The sequence below is a fragment of the Myodes glareolus genome, chromosome 8, assembly GCF_982192425.1.
Source record: "Myodes glareolus chromosome 8, mMyoGla1.1, whole genome shotgun sequence".
In the NCBI taxonomy this organism is placed as follows: Eukaryota; Metazoa; Chordata; class Mammalia; order Rodentia; family Cricetidae; genus Myodes; species Myodes glareolus.
Genome location: NC_142033.1, coordinates 41,008,122 through 41,031,780, shown reverse-complemented (window position 1 = coordinate 41,031,780; position 23,659 = coordinate 41,008,122). Strand labels below are relative to the sequence as shown.

General features: G+C 43.8%; 1 long non-coding RNA gene across 1 annotated transcript in view; it reads left to right on the top strand.

Annotated features, from left to right (window-relative positions):
* The window catches only part of LOC146893839 (uncharacterized), a 31,275-nt gene extending 28,041 nt beyond the window's left edge, over nt 1–3,234 (top strand). The window contains exons 2-3 of the long non-coding RNA XR_015002554.2: nt 308–446; nt 1,249–3,234. This is a non-coding gene — a long non-coding RNA (uncharacterized LOC146893839). The remainder of the gene's footprint in view (nt 1–307; nt 447–1,248) is intronic.
* The last annotated feature ends 20,425 nt before the right edge of the window (nt 3,235–23,659 follow it).

The following is a 23,659-nucleotide window of genomic DNA, read 5'->3' as shown; positions in this document are numbered from 1 at the left end:
GGCTGTTTTGGCCTATGGTAGGGCAGAATATAGCCAGGCGGGAATATATATTGAGAGAGAGAGAGGAGAGAGAGAGAGAGAGAGAGAGAGAGAGAGAGAGAGAGAGAGAGAGAGAGAGAAGGCAGAGTCAAAGAGACACCATGTAGCTGCCAAAGGAGAAAGATGCCTACTGGTAGGCCACAGCCTTGTGGTGATATGTAGATTGATAGAAATGGGTTAATTTAAGATGTAAGAACTATCTAGAAATACACCTGAGACATCAACCAAACAGTATTGTAATTAATATAGTTTTTGTGTCATTATTCAGGTCTGGGTGGCCGGGAAACAAATGAGCAGACTACAGTTACAAAATGGTACCCAATGTGGGGCAGCTACATCCACATAAAACCTGAGAGAACTTAGAAAGAAATTCTGGACACAAAAGAAGAGGAAAGCACATCTTCCTGGTAACAGCAATTTCTCGGGTGGGCTCTGTTTGCGAGAGGCAAGCAGAGGCATGACTCCTTTAATGGAAGGCTTCCCGACTCAGCATTAGCAGCAAAAATTTCAAGGCTTCTTTAAGAGGTGGCTTCCTGGTTCATGCTGGTAGCACGAATACTGGCTCTTATAGGGAGTCCTACACTTAAATGAGGTTTATGAGCAGCATGCTACTAGTTGCTTAATAGCAACATAGACCTATTACATCCCTGGAGCTGGGGTGGTGAGCATGGCTTGCAGAGATAGTGAACATACTTCCTCCATGTTGAACTGGGTGGAGCAAACAGGCAGGGTTGTGGAGTTGATCCTAGTCACACCCACTTAACATTTAAAAAAAAGGCATTCCTGGTCAAAAAAATGATTACAGATACACAATAATCTGATTATTCAGATTTAGACAAAATAAACCTCTAAGCAGGTGACAGTGTGTTTAAAAATGTTCATAGGCTTGGAAGAGAGAGAGGATAAAAGAATATAGACAAGAGTACAGACAGTCATAGATTAAAGGAGTAAAGATAATAAAATAAGTGTTAAAAGAATAAAGTAGTAAAAGGCCACATAAAGATGGAAAATACACAGAGAGTCTTGATTATGTATATTATTGTGTTTTCTTTGAAAATGTTGACTGTTAACAAGCTAACTGCAGAGAGACATTTGATTCTGGGGGCTGCTAAGATAAACCAACATACATATTTTAAAGGTATCTTGATTTCAAAATTTGAGTCTAAAGCTATGTTATTTTGTAAAGAGGTTCTGTTTTTGTTTCCACAGAATATGAGAACCTGTGAATTCCTCCCAGGCTAATGTGGTTTGATGGAAAAAGACCCCCTGAAAGGTCTTCATAAACCCTAAAAATACTTCACCCAACAAACAGCAGAAAGCAGTTTAAAGAAAACTATGCACAGATTCCCAAAATAATTGAATAATTGTTTATAAATGTTTGTGTTTATTTAAAGGTATTTGATTATAAATGATTATTGGTCAAAGTCAAATTCTAAAATAATAATATGGGGGATATGATATAGAGATGAATACTTTACATTGATATGATCTTAGTTTATTGATACAGATTTAAGGTCAGTTTTGTTATATGAACATTTCTACTCTTGTTTAAGGTATTATGTTTATACAGCTCATTTAAAAATATAATGTAGAATTAAAAATTATGGGTTAATAGATAGTCATCTATAATAGTCAAACTTGCAGTTTGACTATATATGTTAGTTAGGTTTTCTAGATGTACAGAGATATAGTTGAAGGTATTCTTCAAACCTTTCAAAGACCTACAAAATATGGTATTTAAAAGGTTTAAGAACTTAGACTTTTCTCAACAGTAAGACATGTCTGCTTCTGGACTTGTCTTTAGAGAGGTTGATGGGAATTGAAGAAACTCATTATGAAATTTGCCTTCAATGTGACAAAGTTAGACAATTGAGCAAGAAACTGCTCTTGCCTGGACTGCTTGATGGTGTGCTGTATGAACTTGACATGCAGGACCCACAGAAAAGTGATTGCTCAATTTTCCAAAAGCCAGGATCATGCTTCAGGGTTCCTGTCTCACAGAAAAAAACTGCCAGGCATTCTACAAGACAAGAAGGAAGCAACTGATAAACTTTGCCATTACAAGGCAGAACAGATCTTCATATTTCCTGCTTCACTGAAAAGATATTATGGACCTGTAGGCTGAATATGGATGTCCCAACATTACAGAAGAACTTTGGGTGACTGTCCAGGCAGCAAGAAGTCTTTGTCAATTCTAGAGTTTTGGAAGTTGCTTACAATGCACTTCCTGTTTACTTAGGTAATATTGTATCATTATGGCGTCTTTGAAGAGTTAAAGAAAGATAGTTACAGTTTTCCTCACTTACAATAAAAGATAAATTAGATAGGAAACTTTGGATTCACAAAGATAAAACAGATAATAAAATATTTTCTTTAATTTTGCCAGATATAAATAGACTAAATACTGTAATTGTAATTCTTGCTTGGTAACTATGTTAAAGTAAAAACCTTCCTTTTTAATTAGACAGAAAAGGGGACATGATGTGGGACATCCTTCTGTATATGTGTTGCTTTAATTGGTTAATGAATAAAACTGTTTCAGCCTATGGCAGGTCAGAATATAGCCAGGCTGGAAGAGATATATAGAGTAAGTGGAGTCAGGAAGATGCCATGTAGCTGCTAAGGGAGAAAGATGTATGCTAGAACCTTACCTGTAGGCCTCAACATCATGGTGATACACAGATTAATAGAAATGGGTTAATTTAAGATATAAGGACTAGCTAGGATTATGCCTAAACTATTGGCCAAATAGTGTTGCAATTAATGTAGTTTCTGTGTGATTATTTGGGTCTGGGTGGCTGGGAAATGAATGAACAGCCTCTATTTACACTACTGATTGGCTCTTTGAATATTGAACCTAAGGGCACAGAAGGACTGTTATACCCACTTTCAGAGAAAAATATAATATGTCCACTAGCATCATGCCCTTTTCTTTCTTTCTTTTTTTTATTTCATTTACTTGTCTGTTGTGTACCTGTGTGAGTGTAGGTATATTTGCGCCAACATATTTATGTGGACCAGGTTAGAAGGAAACTTTTGGGAGTCAGTGTTTTCCTTGTACCATGAGGGTTCTGGGGATCGAATTCAGGTAGTCAGACTTGGTAACAATCACCTTTACCCACTGAGCTGTCTCTCTGACCCCCATCATTCTCTCTGTATTATAATTCACAAAATGGACATTAACCAAATTAAATAAACTGCTAACAGAGGTGTGGTGGCATGTTTATAATCCTAGGTGGGTAGAGAATGCAGAAGTTTCAGAAGTTCTAGGTTATTCTGGGCTACACAGAGTTCAAAACAGCCTGGGACATGTGAAAATCTTTTATTTTTTCTTTAAAAAAAAAGATGGTTTGGGAGGTGATGACATCCCTTTAATCCTAGCACTCAGGAGGCAGAGACAGGTGGATCTCTATGAGTTTGAGGCCAGCCTGCTCTTCAGAGCAAGTTCCAGGACAGCCAGGGCTGTTACACAGAGAAACCCTGTCTCGAAAAACAAACAAACAAAGAAAAATGGAACAAATCTGCCTCCCAAGTGCTGGGATCAAAGGTGTGTACCGCCATGGCCCAAAGCTGATTCTTTCTTAGCAGGTGCTTCCAACACAGGCATAGGTAGCTGCCCAGCAGATGCAGGGAATCATTCACAGACCCTCTGTAAGGCAAGCTGTTATTGCTACAAATTAAAAAATACTTTCGACACTAGCAATATATCCACTAAACTTTAATAAACTAAATTTTTTTTTCTAACCAGCTTCTTCTATTTCCCTTCCCAATCCCTATGCCAATCAGTTAGAAGCAGTCACAAGCAGAGTGAGGCATAGAGGCACACACTGGTAATCCCAGCACTCAGAGGCAGAGGTGAGAAGATCACAAATTCAAGACCAGCCTATCATACAAAAGAGAAACCACAGCATTCCAAATGATAGGTCATGACTTAGTGGCCATCCAGGGTGGTGGGATGGTTGGAACGAAATATCAGGGCTAGAACACATAGCTTCCACTTTTAAGAATCCCCCTTTACCCATTATTTCTCCTGTTAAAAAAATCAAATAAACTATTAAGCAGAAAGGTAGCTCTGTCTTTGAAAGTCATCTCTCTTTCATCCACAGCAGCTGTGTTCAAAGTAAGCAAAAACAAGGAAACACCCATCCCCTCTTCAAACTTTATTTCTATAAACCCAGCAAACAAGAAATACCAGACAGACCTGGAGTAATTGCTTCACAAGCTGAACCCTTCCCTGAAAGATCTCTTCCTGTGGGCCACAAGTAACCACAACTGCAGTGTGGCCATTCAGCTGAGCCACTGGGTCACATGGGTGGGGTTGCCTTGAAGAAATGATCACTTTGTCTTCCCATTGCTGGGTCCTACCATCTCCTGGTCTGAGCATGGAAACAACACAGCTGGTAAAACCCATGCCTTTATCTAGAAGTGTCTTCCACTTCTGCTTTATAGTAAGGGGTGGCCGCTGTGTTAAGACTTTGCTAAGAGCATTTGGTGATGAATTAAAGGCTAAAGGTATTGAGAGTGGTAAAATGGTGGGAGGGGCACCAGATCCCATTCAGTTCTTCCTGCTTATACCTTTAACCCCAAAACTTGGTTGAAGGCTAAAAGAAAACCTGACATCAAGATGAAGCAGGGCTAAGAAGGACCACTGTTGTAGTTCTAATCTAGTCTGGGAAGATCCCAAAACGCTGTATTTGCATGTCAACTTTCAAGGTAGTTACAGGCTGGCAGGAGGGATCCCCTTGTCCTGGTCATCTTCAAGCCTGGAGCTAACCAGGACCTGCTAGTCTGACAGACACGGAAAGTGGTCCAGTCATCAGTTCAAGAACAGATTGTCAAGAAACAGGGCACTTGCAATGGCCACCCTGCCCAGCACATGGCTCAAGTTCTACTACACCTTAGCCTACACAAGGCTGATATGGGAGTCCCCTCTGTATGCTGTGAATACCATTGGTTAATAAAGAGTCTGCTTTGGGCATATTGCAACACAGATAGGGCAAGGCAGGAATTCCAAGCAGAGATAAAGAAGAAAAGAAGGTGGAGTCAGGGAGATGCCATGTAGCCGCCACAGGAGACAGACGCCAGATGGAACCTTAGCAGTAGGCCACAACCATGTGGCAATACACAGATTAATAGGAATGAGTTAATTTAAGATGTAAGAGCTAGCTAGAAATATGCATAAGCTAATAGGCCAAGCAGTGTTTTAATTAATACAGTTTCTGTGTGATTATTTCGGGTCTGGGCAGCTGGGAAACGAACAAACAGTCTCCGTCTACACAAGGCAGGTTTTAAATCATGTTTTGTGTACCATACATCTCCTAGTCATTCTAAAATTAATGTATTGTGTGGGCTCATAAGTAAATATGTGTGTATATATGGAGGCCAGAGGATAATTTGGATGTTATTTCTCATATGCCATCCACCTTGCTTTTTGAAATAGAGTCTCTCACCTTCTGGTGTTTGTTAACTGGGCTAGGCTGGCCAGCGAGCCCTAGGGACCTTGTTGTCTCTTCCCCTATACTAGGATTACAAGCACACACAAGGCTTGGCGTCTTCGCCTAGGTTCTAGAGATGGGACCTGGGTCTGCTTGTTTGTGCAGTGAGAACTTTACTGACTCAGCTATCTCTCCAGCCCAAGGCTATTATTATTTTTGTGCTTAACATTATTATTGTTGTTGGCTTTGTTGTTGTTGTTATTTTGATGCTAAGAATTGTAAGGCCTCAAGTCTTCCCTGGAAAACAGAAAAACAGAAAGCAGAAAAAGCATAGCACAATGTTGGTGGGGATGTAAGATCGTGTGGGGGCTGTAGAAGACATATCTTCAACATAAGAGTTACTATTGAGGGAACTCTGTATAAGAATGTCGTTCAGTTCCGTCCAGACATTTCTTTACCATTGTGGATAATGCCACTGTGAACATGGGCACACATACATCTATCTCTTCAGGAGCCTGATTTAAAAAACAAAACAGTGTTTGGATCATATGTTAATTTCATTTTAAGCTTTTCTGAAGAACTGACTTATTGCTTTTCAAAGCAGTGACACCATCTTACACCCCCCCCACACACACATATCACAAGGATTCCACTTTCATTTTTGCCAACATTTTATTCTTTGAATTTTTGTTGAAATTTTGATTTTGTTTTAGTAACCATCCGAGTAGGCATGAGGAAATACCTCATTAGAATTTTTGATCTGTGTGATTTCCCTGATTAGTAATGTTGAATATCTTTCAAATTATTATCGTTGCTGTTATTGTTTTGTTATCACTGCTGGTGGTGGTGGTACGTGTGTGTGTGTGTGTGTGTGTACTTGGGTGCTGGTGGTGGTGGTATGTGTATGTATGTGTGTGTGTATGTACTTGGGTGCTGGTGGTGGTGGTATGTGTATGTATGTGTGTGTGTATGTACTTGGGTGCTGGTGGTAGTGGTATGTATTTTTGTGTGTGTGTGTATGTACTTGGGTGCTGGTGGTGGCTGTAGGTGTATGTGTGTGTGTGCGTGTGTGTGTATGTACTTGGGTGCTTATCTTCTCAGCCATTTCTCTGGCCTGTGAACATCTTTTTGCTTGTTTGTTTGTTTTAAGACAGAGTCTATGTAGCCTTGGCTGTCCTAGAACTTACTCTGTAGACCAGGCTGGAACTCAGATCGTCTGCCTCTGCCTCCAAAATGCTGGGTTTAAAGGCACAAATGCCAGCACACCTGGCTCAGTTTTCCTTTTAAATTAAATTTTTGTTTGTTTGTTTTTCTGAGATAGAGTTTTTCTGTGTAGCTTTGGAGCCTGTCCTGGAACTCACTCTGTAGACCACACTGGCTTTTGCCTCCTGAGTGCTGGGATTACATGTGTGTGCCACCGCTGCCCAGCTTTAAATTCAATTTTGATGTGTGTGTGTGTATACTTGTTTTATAAAATGAATTAGGAGAGTTTCTTCTATAATAGTAGATAACTTTGTAATTCTCTCCTCTTTTCTTTTTCTTTTTGTCTTGAGTTTGTTTGCTGGCTTGTTTTGTTTAAGACAGGGTCTCACTGTGTAACCCAGACTGGCCTTGAACTCACATCTTCTGCTTTTGCCTCCCAAGTGCTGGGATTAAGGTGCAGGCCCCCATGCTCTGCAGTTTTTGGGTTTTGACAGACATACACTGTCACGTTTAATGCTCCATCTTACTCTGCATAGATCAGGTTAGCTTAGATGCTGGTTTCCTCTTTTCTATTTTTGTTCATTTCAACACATCAATATACTTTTTTCTTTTTGTTAATTGGGAGTGTCTCCTGCATTTTATTAATACTATATAGACATGGTTATTTCCTTTTCCCTGCATGCTATAACAGAATCTCTCTCTTTAGTGGGGTTTTTGTTTAGGTTTTAGACAGAGTCTCAGGTATCACTGGATGGATGTAGCAATGACTTTGCACCTCTTACTTGCCTGCTTCAACCTCCTGAGTGCTGGTAGTACAGGAATGTACCACTGCCAGAGTACATTCTGCTTCTGCCACACCACCTGGTTTAGGGATCAAATCCAGGACTTGTCTGTATGCCAGGTGAGCACTGTAGGGACTAAGCTACGTCCACAATTGTGTATTTAGTACCTAGTATTTTATGTCACCCTGAGATGCAGTGTCTTTTTCCCCACAATAATCTACTGTTGTTCACCCCACTCTGCTTCATTCACCTTGTTCCCTCCTCACTTCCCCTTCCGCAATCCTCTTCCACTCGGAACCTCTGGGCACTGTCTTCTACAGACTTCAATAGCCAGGACACCTATAGCCTCCTAGTCTCACTTTAAAAAATAATCAGCGTAGGACTGGAGAGATAGTTCAGCAGTTCAGAGCACTTGTTGATCCTCCAGAGAATGGAATTTGATTCCTAGCACCCACATCATGTGACTCACAACCACCTGTAACTCCAGCTAGGCTCCAGTGCCCTCTTCTGGCCTCGGCAGGCCCCTGCACTCACGTGCACATACCCATATGCAGATACACAACAAAATAAATCTTTTTTAAAAAGCAATGAAAAATCGACATAATGTAATGAATAAGGTTTTCTTGTGCAAGAAGTGGTTGGGAGTGAAATGTGAAAACCATAGGCACTCTGTGGATTGACGGATTGACATGGCATATCAACACCTGCCATGGGACTTCGGAAGGATAATGAGGGATCGCTGTCAGTAAGCAGATGCCCTACTTCTGTGCCGTGAGAAAGAACTAAGTCACCGCCACTGGAGACCCACTTCTCTCATTAAGGTGGTTTATAAAAGTGTAAACGTATTTCAAGGGTGACCTCCTGAGCCATGAGAATCTATCAGCGCCTTGGGAAGCTAACCGTCTGTAGAACAAGGAAAGCTCTGACAGAAGACATGATCATGAAGTGTGGAGAACAACTTGGAAATAGCTCCAAGGAAGGCGCCTGTTGGGAATATTATTTTAACTAGGCAAAGATGTGCTAATGTGTTTCTCCTGCGGACTATTACTTTATGTGAAGGTGTGTTACGTTTGTGTCTGCTGCCTCTGTTAATGACACAGAGATGTGTTACATTTGTTTGGGCTGCATTTGTCTAATTATGTAAAGATGTATTGCATTTGTTTCACTTTGCTTGCCTCAGGTACCTGATGGATCTAATAAAAAGCTGAGTGGCCAATAGCTGGGCAACAGAGGGATGGGCAGGGCTGGTGGGCAGAGAGAAGAAGTAGGGGGAGAAATCTAGGCTTGAGAGAAGAGAAGGAGAGGGACACGCCAGGCAGACAAAAAGCCCCGAGGCAAAATGTAGATAAAGAGAAACATTAAAATAAGAGCTAAGATAAGGTCAAGCATTCATAATTAACAATAAGTCTCCGGGTCATGATTTGGGAGCTGGTTGGTGGCCTAAAAGACAGCCCGTAACAGGTGTCTGTGGAAAGCTGGTGGAAGAGAAGGCAAAGAGCTCTGCCGAACTGGGCCTGTCCCCGAGTGTTCCTGCCTGTTACTGACGATTGAAAAGAGGGCCCTTCAGCAAGACGACATCGCTGTCCATTATAAATACAATCACAGTCACAGCCAAGTGCAGTGGCATAGAACACGAACACACACACACACACACACACACACACATACACACACACACACACACACACACAGAGAGAGGGGGGGGGAGCAGGCTAAACTAGGAGAATCAGGAGTCCCAGGCAAGCCTGGGCAGCTTAAGAAGACGTGTCTCATAATAAAATCACTAAAATTAGAAAAGGCTGAGGTGTAGCTCGGTGACGGAGCACTTGCCCAGCACGAACAAGGCTGTAGGCTTAATTCCTTTACCGCTTCCTCCTCCTACCAAAACAAATAAAGCAATGAGAACACTAAATTAAGTTAAATTGCTAGAGCCACATGTTAAAAAAAGAAACCTATAATTAATTTTATTTCATATGCCCACAATATTCTTTTGACGTGTCATCAATATGAAAAGTAAAAATGTTCTACCTTCTTTTTATTTTACTAAGTCTTTGAAATCTGGCATGTGTGAGAGCCGTTTCATTTGGGCTACACACAGTTCACATGTTCAGTAGGCACACATGGCCCGTGGCTACCTGATCACATGTTCAGTAGGCAAACACAGCCCGTGACTGCTTGATCACGTGTTCTGTAGGCACACACGGCCCTTGGCCATCTGATTATGTGTTCAGTAGGCACACACAGCCCGTGGCTGCCTGATCACGTGTTCAATAGGCACACATGGCCATGGCTGTCTGGTCAGTCAGCTCTGCTCTGTAGTGAGGACAGTGAATGCAACATGGTGCCGAACTTTCCCTCTTGGGATGTCAGGTGGGAATTATTACATAATTAACCTATTAATTTCCTTCCTCACTTGCCAGAGAGAAGATCTCACTCTGTAAACCAGTCTGACCTGGAGCTAAGACAATCCTCCTGCCTTAGCCTCCCCAGTGCTGGGATTATAGGTATGAGACACCATGCCTAGCTTTCACATTCTTTTCTTTTTAAAATACACATGTGGAGGCCAGAGCATAACCTTGAATGCCATCCTTTGGGACACCATCCTCCTCCTTTAAGAGAAGGTCTCTCATTGGCTTAGGCTGAACCAGCTGGCCAAAGACCCCCTAGCCACCCTCTTGTCTCTGCCCAACACTAGGATTATGAACACGGACCGCACACACAGATTTTGTTTGTTTGTTTGTTTTGGTTTTGGTTTTTTGAGACAGGGTTTCTCTGTGGCTTTGGAGCCTATTCTGGAACTAACTCTTGTAGACCAGGCTGGTCTTGAACTCACAGAGGTCCGCCTGCTTCTGCCTCCCGAGTGCTGTGTGCGCTACCACCGCCCGACCACACACAGATTTTTAAATGGGTGCTAGAATTCAAACTCAAGTTCTCATGCTTGAGCAATAGGGGCTTTGCTGGCTGAGCAATCTCCCCAAACCCTGACCACCCTTTCTTAATGAATCCTGGGCTCATAACAGAGACAGACAGACCCTTTATGAAAATTGACACCTGGAAGGTAGGCAGACCTTGAGGGCCAGCTTTAGGTGGGCAGGGGTCTGGTCTGTTACAGTTTGGATCTAGAGGATTCCCCCAAAGACCTATATGTTGAAGGTTTAGAGGAGGAGACCGCAGGGTAGAAGATGGAACAAAGCGGGGAAAGAATGTAAGAGTTGGACCAGTGAATTGGTGTAGACTCTGACTTCCGGCCATGACAGGGCCACTGTGTTCCTGAAATCTCAGCAGCTGTGACTGCCTGTGCAAGATGAGTCTCTTCAATATCCTGTCACGGAGCGGGAGTGATGCACAAGGCCCCGCCTCTTTGTGAGAATCCATAGGCAGTTAATGGGTAGTGGGGGAGGGAGAGACTTTATCATTGGTGGTACAGCCACTGGTGAGGTGTTTACGCCTCTGTAAGTAACTTTACCCTCCCTCCTCTAAGCAATGAAGCTCAAGGAGAAAGGGGTTCAATGGGAGTGTGAGGAGAACAAGAGAGGAAAATGGGGGTAAAAATGATCAAAAGAGGAGTATGTATGAACGTGCCATAATGAAACCTATTATTTATAATTAACATACGCCAACCAACACATTTTAAAATACCATATGAAGAGGGGAGGCTAGATGAAGGTCTCTTGGGACACTGGGGACAAACCTTTGAAGGGCAGTGGGCTCTAGGCCCTTCTATCTTCTCTATTATGTCCCAGCCATAACATGACTGTTTTAGCCATGGGTCACTTCCAATATAGGCTGCCTCGTAACCGGCTCGAGAGCATACTGCCAGCCAAAACTGTCAGCCAAAATAAGACCACCTTCTTTAGGCATTTTATCCTAAGATTTCTTTTTCTTATTTTGAGTGTGGTGTGTGGGACGGGTTGGTTTGCACACATGAGGGCCTGAGGTGACTAGAGGCATTGGGTATCTTTTGGAGTTACAGGCAGGTGTAAGCTGGGACTCGAACTCAGGTCTTCCGGAAGAACAAGAAGCGCTCTCAGGAGCTGAGCATCCCCAGTCCCCATAGGCATTTTCCTACAGAAAGCTGACTAACCCAGAATGTGTTTTATCTACTTCAATGTCTTAGCATTGCCTGGCATGTAATGCACACTCAACCATGACATTTAAATCCTAGTTGTACGGCTAGTGAGGGTAGCTTGTTACTAAAAATTGGTGTCTGAGCATAATTTTTAAAGTTAAGCTCAAACATTATAATGAGAAAAATTTGAAACTTATAAATTAAAATTCTAAACTGGTTTTAAAATGGAAAGAAGCCATTTTTTTCTCTTTACACACAGAGAACTATTGCTGAACACAGCAAAGGGATTTGTCCCATGACTGTTTTTGTTTGTTTGTTTGTTTACAAAGCCTGGAGTCACAGTTTGCCAAATGTCGCACAGTACAATTATAACACTTTGCAAAGTTCTCTGTAATTTTAATCTATCTCTTAAATTCTTTATTTTTATCTTATAAGTTTGGATGTTTTGCCTGCATGCCTGGCTGTGTATCACATGTGTGCCTGGTACCTACAGATGCCAGAAACAGGCACTGGATCTCCCAGGACTGGAGTTACAGACAGTTGTTCGCTACCATGTGGATACTAAGAACCAAATCCAGGTCTTCCAGAGAAGCAGACAATGCTCTCAACTACTGAATCATCTCTCAAGACCCTATTTCCTAAAATCCTAAAGTTTTTTTTTTAAAAAAATATATTCCTATTAATGCAAGTGTGCGCATATATGTGTGTGTCATGGCATATGTACATAGGTCAGAGGACAACTTCTCCCTGAAGTCCTTCCACCTTTGTGCAGGTTCTGGGGGCTGGATTGCCAGGCTTTGGGCTGCCAGGCTTGCATCGCAAGGGCCTTTACCCAGTGAGCCATCTCCCTAGCCCTATCTCTTAAATTCTCTTAAGCACAGGATCAAATGGACAGGCTTATTCACAACAGCTGATCTCATTTGAAACTCAAGTTATTGCATCCTAGGGTTTATAAAATATCTCCTGAGAACTGTATGAATTATGATCATTAACATTATTATTATAATAGCTAGCATTTGTTGGATGCTTATGTTCTGATAGCAACACTAAGGCTTTCACAAACATTATCTCATTAAGGCTTGAAATAGTGCTAATAATCACTTGATTAACATTACCCAGTTAGTATGAAAAATAACCAGCATCAAAACCCCAATTAAAGGCAGTGGTGACGTGTGTCTTTAATCCCAGCACTTGAGAGGCAGAGGCAGATGGATCCCTGAGTTTGACACCAGTCTGGTCAGTAGAGCAAGTTCCAGGACAGCCAAGGCTACACAGAGAAGTCCTGTCTAGAAAAACCAAAGCCAGCACCCTGATCTGCTTGATCTCTGAGCCTGTGCAGGTATGGAGATCCTTGTGTCCGTGAGCTAGCACCACCTACACTGTCTCTGCTGGGTTTTAGCTCTCAGGGCAGAAGCCAGGCCAGGCCTCCCTGCCTTTCTTTCTGGATGACGTGAGTGTTCACCTGCTCCAGTCTCAAGGCCTATCCTGTGTTAGTCAAGCTTCCTACCGTAAGATGCAGGCCAGCTCAGCCCTCCCTACTTCTGTGTTTTCCTACCACCCCCTCTTCAGCCCCTTCTACCGGCAGGTGGCACTGTAACCAGCCCTCCCCGTGTTTGTAACAAGAACATACTGAACTGAGGGTTGGCGTGGCAAAGTAAGGAAAGGCATCCACTGCCAAGTCTTATTATCTGAGTTCAATCCTCAGGACCCACCTGTGGAAAGAGAAGCTACCCCTGCAAGGTGCCTTCTGACCTGGGCGTACAGATGCACACACAAAACCAATAAATTTTGCAAATACATTTTTAAAAAATTTAAAACACATGGAACACAGAAAAATTACAGATTATTCAAGACTATATAGCTAGTAAGTGGCAGATTGAGATGAAAATTTACATCCCTGACTCTTAGGGTCAGACCATTGCCTTTATGAAACACCAGTCTGTATGTAAGCAAAGAACAAGACACATCATTGATCTAAGATTTATTTATTATGTGTTTATCAGTGCCTAGGGATCAGACCCAGGAGATCTTGCATATTAGATATGCATTCTACCATTGAGCTTATCCACAGCTCAGATATTTTTTAAAGATTTATTTTATTATTTATTTATGTGGATATATGTGTATATGGGCATGCGAATGTGGATACCGAGGCCAGAGAAGGGCATTGGATCCCTTGAAGCTGAAGTTACAGGTGGTTGTGGGCCACCTGATGAGAGTACTAGGAACTGAATCCCAGAAGCATTGATTCTCCATGCAAGAATAGTGCGTGTTTGTAGCCACTGAACCATCACTCCAGTCCCCAAAGTATGCTTATTTATTTTATTTTCTGAGATGGGTTTCTCTATATAGCCTTGGCTATTCAGGGTCTCACTCTGTAGATCAGGCTGGCTTTGAACTCACCGAGATACGATATCAAGATTCTCTGGGTACCAGCCTCTGCCTCCTGGGTGCTGTGATTAAAGTTATGCACCATCACCGCCTGGCCCCAAATATTTCTAAAACCACCCTAATTACTTGGGTCCAGTGACATGTGCCTGGAAATCCCAGGTACTGTAGAGTGGGGAAGATCATGAGTTGGAAATCAGCCTAGGTAATCTAATAAGGCCTTCCCACCAAAGTGGAAAGAAGGAAGGAAGGAAGGAAGGAAGGAAGGAAGGAAGGAAGGAAGGAAGGAAGGAAGGAAGGAGAAAGAAATGTAAACCTAACTTACACAGAGTAGTCCGTTTTCTCCTTTAGCAAAGTGTCATATTTGTAGCCAGGAAGGATACTGGAGAGCTCAGCGACTCTGGTCCCTAGCAAGTGAGTTAGTCACTCTGTGAAGGCGGTGATTAGCAGTAACTATGGCAGCCACAACAGACGGCTCCCGGAATGGCTCCCGGAAAGAGCACAGAAGCCCCTGGTTGGGGCTGAGAAGAGATGGTTTAAGGGAGAGAGCTCTCCTGGGCTACTCACAGGTGACAAGTCTCCCCCAAATCCCTGTAAAGGCCTCTTCGTCCACCCCTCTTTGACTCTCTAGCTCCTGTAAGGCTGGGGGCCAGGAGCCCCGGGGCCCAGGCGAGCCCTTCCCCTGGGGTTTCTGTTTTGGAAGGTTGTGGTACCTGTCAATCTCCCTAAGCCCCAGCAGAACTTGAAACAAAGGCCTCCTCAGTCCCAGTATTTGCCTTGGATCTCCTCAAGGCCACCTCCTTTTCATTTAAGTCCCTTTTTATTGAAGGCAGCTGAATGCAGTCTTATCCGCATTAAGGGTTTTCGGGCTACTCATGGCTACAATTAGTTTTTTGTGTCACCTGAGCACAGAACACCATTATGACAGGTTTTCCACTTTGAAGTTCACAGTTAATTTAAATATTTTCAAAAAGTTTGACTTTTTTTTAAAATTTATTTTATGTGAACAAGTATTTTTCCCTGCATGTATGTCCGACTGGAGCCCACGGAGGCTAGAAGAGGGTGTCAAATCTCCTGGAGTCGAATTTGCAGACGGTTGTGAGCCACTGCGTGGGCTCTGAGAATCGAACATGAGACCTCTGGGAGAGAAAGCAGTGCTCTTAACTATTGAGCTACCTGTCCAGCCCCACGGTTACCTTTTGGTCAGCAAACTATTAGAAGAAAGGAAAACTAGAGCCGCATACAGCAGCCAAACGCTACTAGCGAGGCAAGGTCACTTAACAACCATGGGAGGACCTCACGCGTCTCTCTGTAGACAGCTGTAACTGTTCCCACAGCTCCCCTTGCTGGCCAGTGTGCAGAGTGACATAGGAAAAAAACCCTTCCGGTCCAAATAATGCAAAGTTAGAAAAAAACACAACAGGAGCCAGGTGCATAGCTCAGTGGTAGGGCACCTGCCTCTCACGTGCAAAGCTCTGGGATCAGTTTTCCGTGCTGAAAACAAATGGAATTTAAAAGTAAGCCAGACGTGGTCACACACGCCCTTAATGCCTGCACTCAGGAGGCTGAGGCGGACAGATCTCTGTAAGTTCAAGGACAGCCTGGTCTACAGAATGAGATTCAGGGCAGCCAAAGATACACAGAGAAACCCTGTCTCCAGCTGAGGCAGACAGATGATCTGTGAGTTCGAGGCCACCCTGGTTTACAGCATGAGTTCCAGGATAGCCAAGGCTACACAGAGGGACTCTGTCTCAAAAAAAAAAAAAATGAAAAAGTAAATAAATGTAATGGATAGCTTTTGTTTTCTGCTTGGCCAGAGGAAGTCTGCTGCTCTTACAGGAAACAGAATGACATCATCACGAGGGTGAAGACTCTTGCCCTCCCTGTTGTGAACAGTGTATCCCATTCACCTTCTTATGCTTTGTGAGAAAGGACAGGAGCTACACTTGGCAAGTTTTATCACCTCAGCACTGAGGAGCCTAGATGTGTCAAAGCCGTGGCACCCCGCTAATACCAGGGTAGTGAAAGTGAATTATGTTTGTTGAGTGTGACATAAATTGTGATAAACTTCGCATGCAGGAATGCCATCGATTCGGTTATCTCGCTGAAATGACATCTTTAATTCAGAAGGAAAGTGCCGGCTATGGATACATAGTGAGAAGTTAAAGCCCCGACACTACCGTCAAGGCACTAAATCCGTCGAGAAAGTGACACGGGAGGATAGTCTGCAGATACACAATTTTTTTGACAGAATAATCACGAGAACATCAGGAGAAATATAGGTAGGTCTCTGCTAAATAAAAACGCATTGTCTTCTGAAATGAAAATTAATAGTCCCCGCATCTTGGAGACTCGTCTTGTAATGGCGGATCTGTGCTTTCTTGTGGCTCTGCCATCATGAACTCTCATCACCAGGTCAGCTTCTAATTGAATCTCATAAGCAAATCCCGTATAACAAAGGAATGGTTTTCTCCCAGAGCTTGGCTGAGAAAGCAAGCTTATTTGAGGGCCACTTTGAGGTTTCCCGCTAACTCTCTGAAGTCCCCCACACGCTTAGTACTGTTATGCTTTTATAATAATTTGCCAACTAATATTCATGGCATTTATACTTGCTATTGATGATGTGAAGTGATTATTTATTGGCAGGCAGTTGCTAACACAGAGCAGAAGATTGCTAACTATGAGATCACTCAGATTAAAATGTTAAAAAAACGTGTTTGTCTCTGTGCTATCTCATTTATCCTGTGGCTAATGAGTACTCTGTGTTCTTCTGATGACACTGACCATTGTGCTCTTCAGAGGATCATATCTAGAATAAGAATAATATAGGCTGGGCAGCAGTGGTGCATATTCCAGCACTTGGGAGGCAGAGGAAGGCGGATCTCTGAGTCCAACGCCAGCCTGATCTGCAGAACAAGTTCCTGGGCAGCCAGGGTTACACAGAGAAACCCTGTCTTGGGGAAAAAAAAACCATAATCATAATAATTTGGTTTTCATCAGACCAAGCTGGGACATAACATGAGAAGGAGTGGAGCTTGGATTTGAAAGCCGCCTTCTAAAATACTGCTAAATACTAAGGCCAAACTGAAAAAAATGAAACCAGGTAATGGTTTCATTGGAGAGAGGGAGATGGAGGGAGGGAAGGAGGAGGGGAAGGGGAAGGAGGAAGGGAGAGGGAGAGGGAGGGAGGGAGGGAGGGAGGGAGGGAGGGAGGGAGGGAGAGAGAGGGGAAGAAGGGAGGGAGAGAGGGAGGGAGGGAGAGAGAGAGGGAGGAAGGGAAGGAGAGAGAGAGAGAGGGAGGGAGGGAGGGAGGGAGAGAGAGAGAGAGGGAGGGAGGGAAGGAGGGAAAGAGAGAGGGAGGTGTGAAAAGAAAGACTGACCTACGTGAAGCCAGGAAAATGGGGCTCCTTCACCCGCTCCTCATTACATCATGTCCTCCTCCAGTTTCACCTCTTTCCCCTTTGAACTTTGGGTCTGTGGGGCAGCATGGCAGCTCAGCTACTCTCCTGTACTCATGATGACGCCAGGTCATCCTGGATCAACTTGGGCTATGCAGCGAGACTTTGTCTCAAAAGAGAAAAGCTCTGAACCAAATCACACGTCCGTTTTTCTGCTAAGATTCCCATGCTGAGCTTGCAGAGCTCAGGGAAATGCGTACGTTGCTTCTGCCGCCAACTCAAGGGCTCCGGTTTTGATCACTCCCTCGAAACAGCGCAGCATCTTTAGTATTCTTCCAGCTGGCCTTCTCTCTCTCTGTCTACCGTGTCTTGCAGAGTTCCGCCTCCTGCCCTCCCTCAGACAACACTAGCATATGACTGAACCAGACAGAGCTGTTGACTTGCCCTCCCTTAAGTGGCTAGTGTTAACACTCAATGACTGGCGCTCTGGGGGTCTAGAATGCAGGGAAGTTTTTACGTGGGCATGTTGGTCTTGTTGCCCTAAATATTCTCACTGTGGCAAGATTCCAGTTGCCAATGATCACATAGGTTAAACTTGTCAAAGTCCAAAGTCCTGCCGGTTTCACAGTGGGCTGCTGTGTGCTGGTAGGAGCTGGTTCTAGCAGCCACTGAAGGAAGCCCAGACGCTCAAAGACACTCAAAGCATCTTCCCCTTCTGTGGTGGCTTGAATGAGCAGTGTGCTTCCTCCTACCATAGACTCATGATTTAAAACCTTGGTGGCGTTTTGGGGAGACGTGATGGAACTTTTAGGCCATGGGACCTTGCTGGAGGAAGTACATCACCAGAAGATGTTGGGCTCTCCCTATTTTCTACATGTGTTTAATTAATTAATTTTATTTTATGTGATTGGTGTTTTGCCTCCCTGTTTATCTGTATGAGCGTGTTGGAGCTCCTACAACTGGAGTTACAGACAGTTGTGAGCTGCTGTGTGGGTTCTGAGAATCGAACTTGGGTCCTTTGGAAGAGCAGCCAGTGCTCTTAACTGCTGAGCCGTCTCTCCAGCTCCTCCACGTGTGTTTAAAGCTGTGCTCACACAGTTTCTGCTTCAGCAGTCTGCTGATTTGTCTCTGCACCTTCATGGTCCCTCTACCTGTAAAACAGCTAGATTCTTCCCTAAGCCAGTTCTGGTCATGGCACCTGACCACAGTAACAAAAGTCAATTGACACACTTTCTTCCCTATTACAGTGAGCACTCTCAGTTACTCCAGTTCCCTTCCTAAAGCCCATGTGTGCCCTACCCCACCCCCTGTGCCATGTAGTCCAAGCGTGCCTCCACCTCCACCCCCTGTGCCTTATACAGCATCTTGTCCTACTAATCACAACTTTCTCTCCTGCATTGTCAGCATCTCTTCCTTGGTTTGTTGGCAACCTTTTACCATCTAAACTCAGTTAACTTTGTCCCATCTTTTTTGCTTGTTTGTTTGTTTAAGAAAATTTCATCGGGAAATGGAGGTTTCTCTCTGGCTTTGCCACAGATCAACTTCTTAAAAGAATTCTTGCGGGTGCCCTATGTTCATGTTTCTCATCTGCCTGCTGAAAATCAGATTTCCACTGAAGTCTTCAAGTTACCAGCAATACTCCCTTATTACTAGGAATTTCAAAAGAAGCTTCGCCTCTGTCCCACTAACCTCCCTCGGCACTGGGCATATTCCTCTTCCTCTCCTGGCTGCTGTGACACAAGGACCCCATGCTTCTCCTCCTTCCTTCTTGGCTGCGCCTCTGTCTGCTTTTCAGGCTGCTTCCTTCTGTCGCGTTCTTGCCTGCTGCTGCTCCTCACGGTCATGACCTGCGATTCCTTCTCTTTTCCTTCTTCCCCCAAGGTCTCACTACTATGGCTTCAGTATCCGTTTATTCCGCGAGCCCCCTGTCACCGTGACACTACCTTCGCCAACCTCAGAGGAGGAGAGATTTATTTAGGCTCAGGGATTCAAAGGCTCAAGTCCATGGCCTCTTGGCCTGTGATGTCCCAGTATATCATGGTGCAAGTACACAAGAACGTAAGAGAAGGAGACCTACTTACCTCGAGGCAGCAAGAAAGCAAAGGAAACAAGAGTCGCTCAACATCACTATGGTAACTCAAAGGGGACACCCAGTGTGTGACCTAAAGCCCTGTAGTTGAGACCTGCTTCCAAATGGGTTTGTCACATCTCGATACCACTGCAGGCAGAGGACCAACCTCTTAACACACAGGCTTGGAGGAGCATTCCAGACCCATACTCAAAGCAGTGACTCATTTGTCTACGGCTCCAGGTTAACCTTCTGTGCTGCAGACATAGACTGCTCACTGCCTCGTGGTCATAGTCAATCAGATGTTTCCAGAAGCACCTAAGCCCAGCACGACTACAACCGAAATCTCCCAGAATCTCCTCTCCTGTGTCCCAGAGACAATGAATGACCCCTGTCGCTCAATGGCAGAAACTTGGAATAATCCTAGGCTCCTCGCCAACATTTTGTTCCAACTGCTCTAAGTCTTGCTGATTCAACTTTTGACACATCTGTTCCCTGGCCTTACGTCAGTGCCACCATAGGCCCACCTAAGGCCCACAGTGTCGCCAAGATCACCCCTCTCTGTCCCCTAACTAATTTTCCCTCCCCTAGCCTTACTTCACTCTAATCCAATCCATTCCCTGTTCCATAGACAGTCACGTGCCTCCCGAAAGCTGTGTGACAGTCCCTGCTGTCACGTGTGATCTGCCTCCTCTTCTCACTTCTCCCCGTTTCCAACTCTGTTCCCGCTGAACTGATCATCTCCCGCACCCCAGTATTCTAAACATGCCACGGGCTGCTTCATTTAAGGCTCCCGAACACACTGTTTACTTTGCCAAGGGCACCCACAATAGATTTCCTGTTCCTCCCCAGCTTCCTCCGACTAACTTACCTGTCTTAAAAGTCACTCCCTTTGAAAAATGTCAGGGACCTAGCTCTTTCCTTTTCACCCGTCACATTTTACAAACTGGGCTGGCACGAGGGCTATTCCCATCTTCCGTTCATAGAGACGCTGAGCTCCACGAATACAGGGGCTGGATCTATCTGCTGCATCATTCTGCCTCCATTGATGTGAGTCAACAAATCCCATATCCATCAACAATCACTTCACATTCCACCCGTCACTAGCACTTGACCGCATCCAGCCTACTAGGTCTCTATGGGACTTACCTCCCTCAGTAAGGTCCAACAGGAAACGGTAAGCCTTGGTCTACTACTAACTTTTAAAATAAGAATACTGAGTAACTTGTGGACAATTCGTAGACCCTCTTACACCCATTTTTCTTAACCACGAAAGGGTGCCTACTCCTCCAAGGGCCTTGGGCCTAAGGTGATCTACAGTTTTTAATAAATCAATCATATATAATTTGACTTCACCCTGAAGAACCTACCATGGCTGCTATGACTGGTTCTTCAGCTCTTTGCCTGCCAGCCCCAAATCTCCACTGTTCTCCAAATATGAGTTCCTTCCACTCTGATCTCAACAAACTAGGATCATTGCAAAACAATATTAAAGGCCACGCCTCTCTGTGTCACAGGTGTTTCTATATCCAATCGATTTTTTAGCTAATAAGTTAAGGCCTGTTTTCAGAAATACAGGATGAAAACTAGTAGTGTAAAAACGATAGTCAATTCCTGACAGGATTGGTACAGTCGTCATTGTCAGAACTTGACGCTTGTTTTGTGACTCTTAGCTAGAAAGAAGGGCTGAGCAGATAATCTTTCCCTCAGATGCCCTATGTTAATAGAAGACCGCCTTGCAATGCTAAGGCAACATTGTTACTTTATTTAAAAACCAGGACAGCCAGCCCAGCAAGGTAGAAGCTGTCCTTTCCTTCATTTAATGGATGGGGAAACTAAGGCGGAGAATAAACGACTTTCCCAAAGTCACACAGCTGATAGGGATGGAAAGCAGTAGATTGGCCTCTGAGGATGGCATCTAGGGTCGTTTTTCCCGAGGAAGTGAAAAACGAAGTCAGAGAGGAACTAGTATCACGTCTGTCCCCCTGAAAAATACCAAGAAATTCTGCTTTAAACAGTCACATCATTCCTTTTGGCTATCTTGATGACAGAAAGATATAAACATGCGCTTAGGTGAGCCCATCAAGAACCACCTGTGTTTCCCAACCACAGATTCTCAGTGCCCTGGTTCTCCTTCCCAGCTGCTAATATGATTACCACAGCACTAGGGACGTTCAGTAGTGAGAGAGCGGCTGACAGGCTTAGTAGATTACTGAAATCCCTTCTTATAACTTCCTTCCCATAATGCTAGCTACACATTGCTGGATTTTCTTAGTTTCCTTTTGTAAGGCGTCAAATCATTAGAATTTAGATGTCTGTTCACAGTGGGCACTTACTAAATGCCTATTGAGTAGATGATGTTTTCCCCTTTGTGGAACTTTATCACCCTGACTTCTGCAAGGAAAGAGTCACACAAAGAGGACTTTAGGCTAAGTGGGTATCAAAGGAACAGAATTCTATGGGTCTAGACATATTGATTGCTTCTAAAATGTTTAGCTAGTTGCTCCATAGCCGCTACATTAGCCTTGCTTCCATAGCCAAATTTTACTTTAAATTTTTCATTTAATTCTTGTATTAGCCCCACGGAACCTAGCATAATGATGACCTTAGTAGGTGATTTAGCAGAATCCTTAGCATGAACAATAAAGGTTTAATGAATCATAATATGGCTATAAAATTAATTTTCACTTGATAAAATTATATTAGAAACACCAACAGATTTGTTTTCTAGTAAAAGGTGAAAGATTTATGTGAGCTGAAGAGAAACTAGAGTATTATTTGTTCTTTCTAATATTTACAATTTGCCCTTTATCCTTTTCTCTATGGTTATCATATGTCAATTTCTTTGTTTGTGTATTTGTGCTTGCCCACGCACATGCAGGGTATAGCGCATGTGGAGAACAGCTTGCTGGAACTGGTTCTCTCCTCCTACCATGTAGACCTCAGGAACTGAACTCCTGTCTGTCAGGTTCGGCTGTGTTAAGTCCTTTTACCCGGCAGGCCATCTCACTAGCCCTTGACTTGATTTTAATTCTGACAACATTGACACTCCTTATGATTGTTTTTCCCAGAATCCGTTGTTCCTTTGGGAACACTGACCCCAAAACTCCAAACTACTGTTAAGGAAAGCACAAATCCATCTACATCTATCCCCAACTATCTGAGAGAAAACAGAACAAGAAAATTATTCCCTTCTGAGAGGAAGATTTGAAGTGGAAAAATAACTTTACTCCCCTGGAGGCCACAGGGCAAGTCCTTCAGAATTTATCATGTGGGGCTGCCAGGCAGAGGGGAGAAAACTGAGGAGACTGCAAGGTGGGCAGAGCTATGTGTGTGAGCTATGTTGAGGATGAGAAGGGTGGCCTAGCAGTGTGTGTGTACTGGAAAATGCTAAATTACAAGGATTTTAAGGGCCTGGTAAGAGGACTCTATGGGTGAGGGCATTTGTTTACTATGCACTTGTACATGAAGACTTTAAAATTTTTATTACATTTATTTATTTACTTATTTGTGTGTGTGTGTGTGTGTGTGTGTGTGTGTCCATGCCACAGCTTGTGTGTGGAATCAGTTCTTTCCTCCTCCATGTAGGTATCAGGGTTCAAACTCAGGTCATCAGGCTTGGTAGCAGGTACCTTTACCTGCTGAGTGAGCCATCTTGCCGGCCCAAGGAGTTTTTTAAATGTTTGAGAGAACACTGAGTAAACTTTCTCGTTAGAAGGACTTTCAGGCCGCAGTGTCGTTCTGTGACTGTCCTGCAGAAGTCCCTACTTATAAACCTTCTCTGTGCTTCTTTGCAGCTGCTGGTTCAGGGAGCAGCTGGAACACGGAGAGATGACAGGCGGAAGCGCAATGGCAGGCTGTAGCGGGCACACCTAGATTTGGCACAATTGGATACCTGTTTCACGGAAAGGGAGATACGAAGCTGAGTGAGCGATGTTCTCTGTCCTCTGCAAGATCACCGCCTAGTGAAAAAGAACTAAATGTCATCAGACGTTTGCTTACCATTCAGACGTAAGCAGGGTTTATCGCGGAGACTCCACTAAGAGTCAGAGTTTCTTTCTAAGAAAGAAAACAGCAGGCTTTGATATACAGAGGCTGACCTTTTTCAGGTACAGCCAACCCTGAGTGTTCTCAGAAGTTGGCCTGGGACTCACAGCCCTAAATCTCCTATTGGGCATAATCTCACAGAACACTAATGTCAGTCAGGGTCACTGTGAGATCACAAGGAAATGAAAATGCAAACAAACAGAAAGGCCATTTCACAGTGTAGTCTAAGC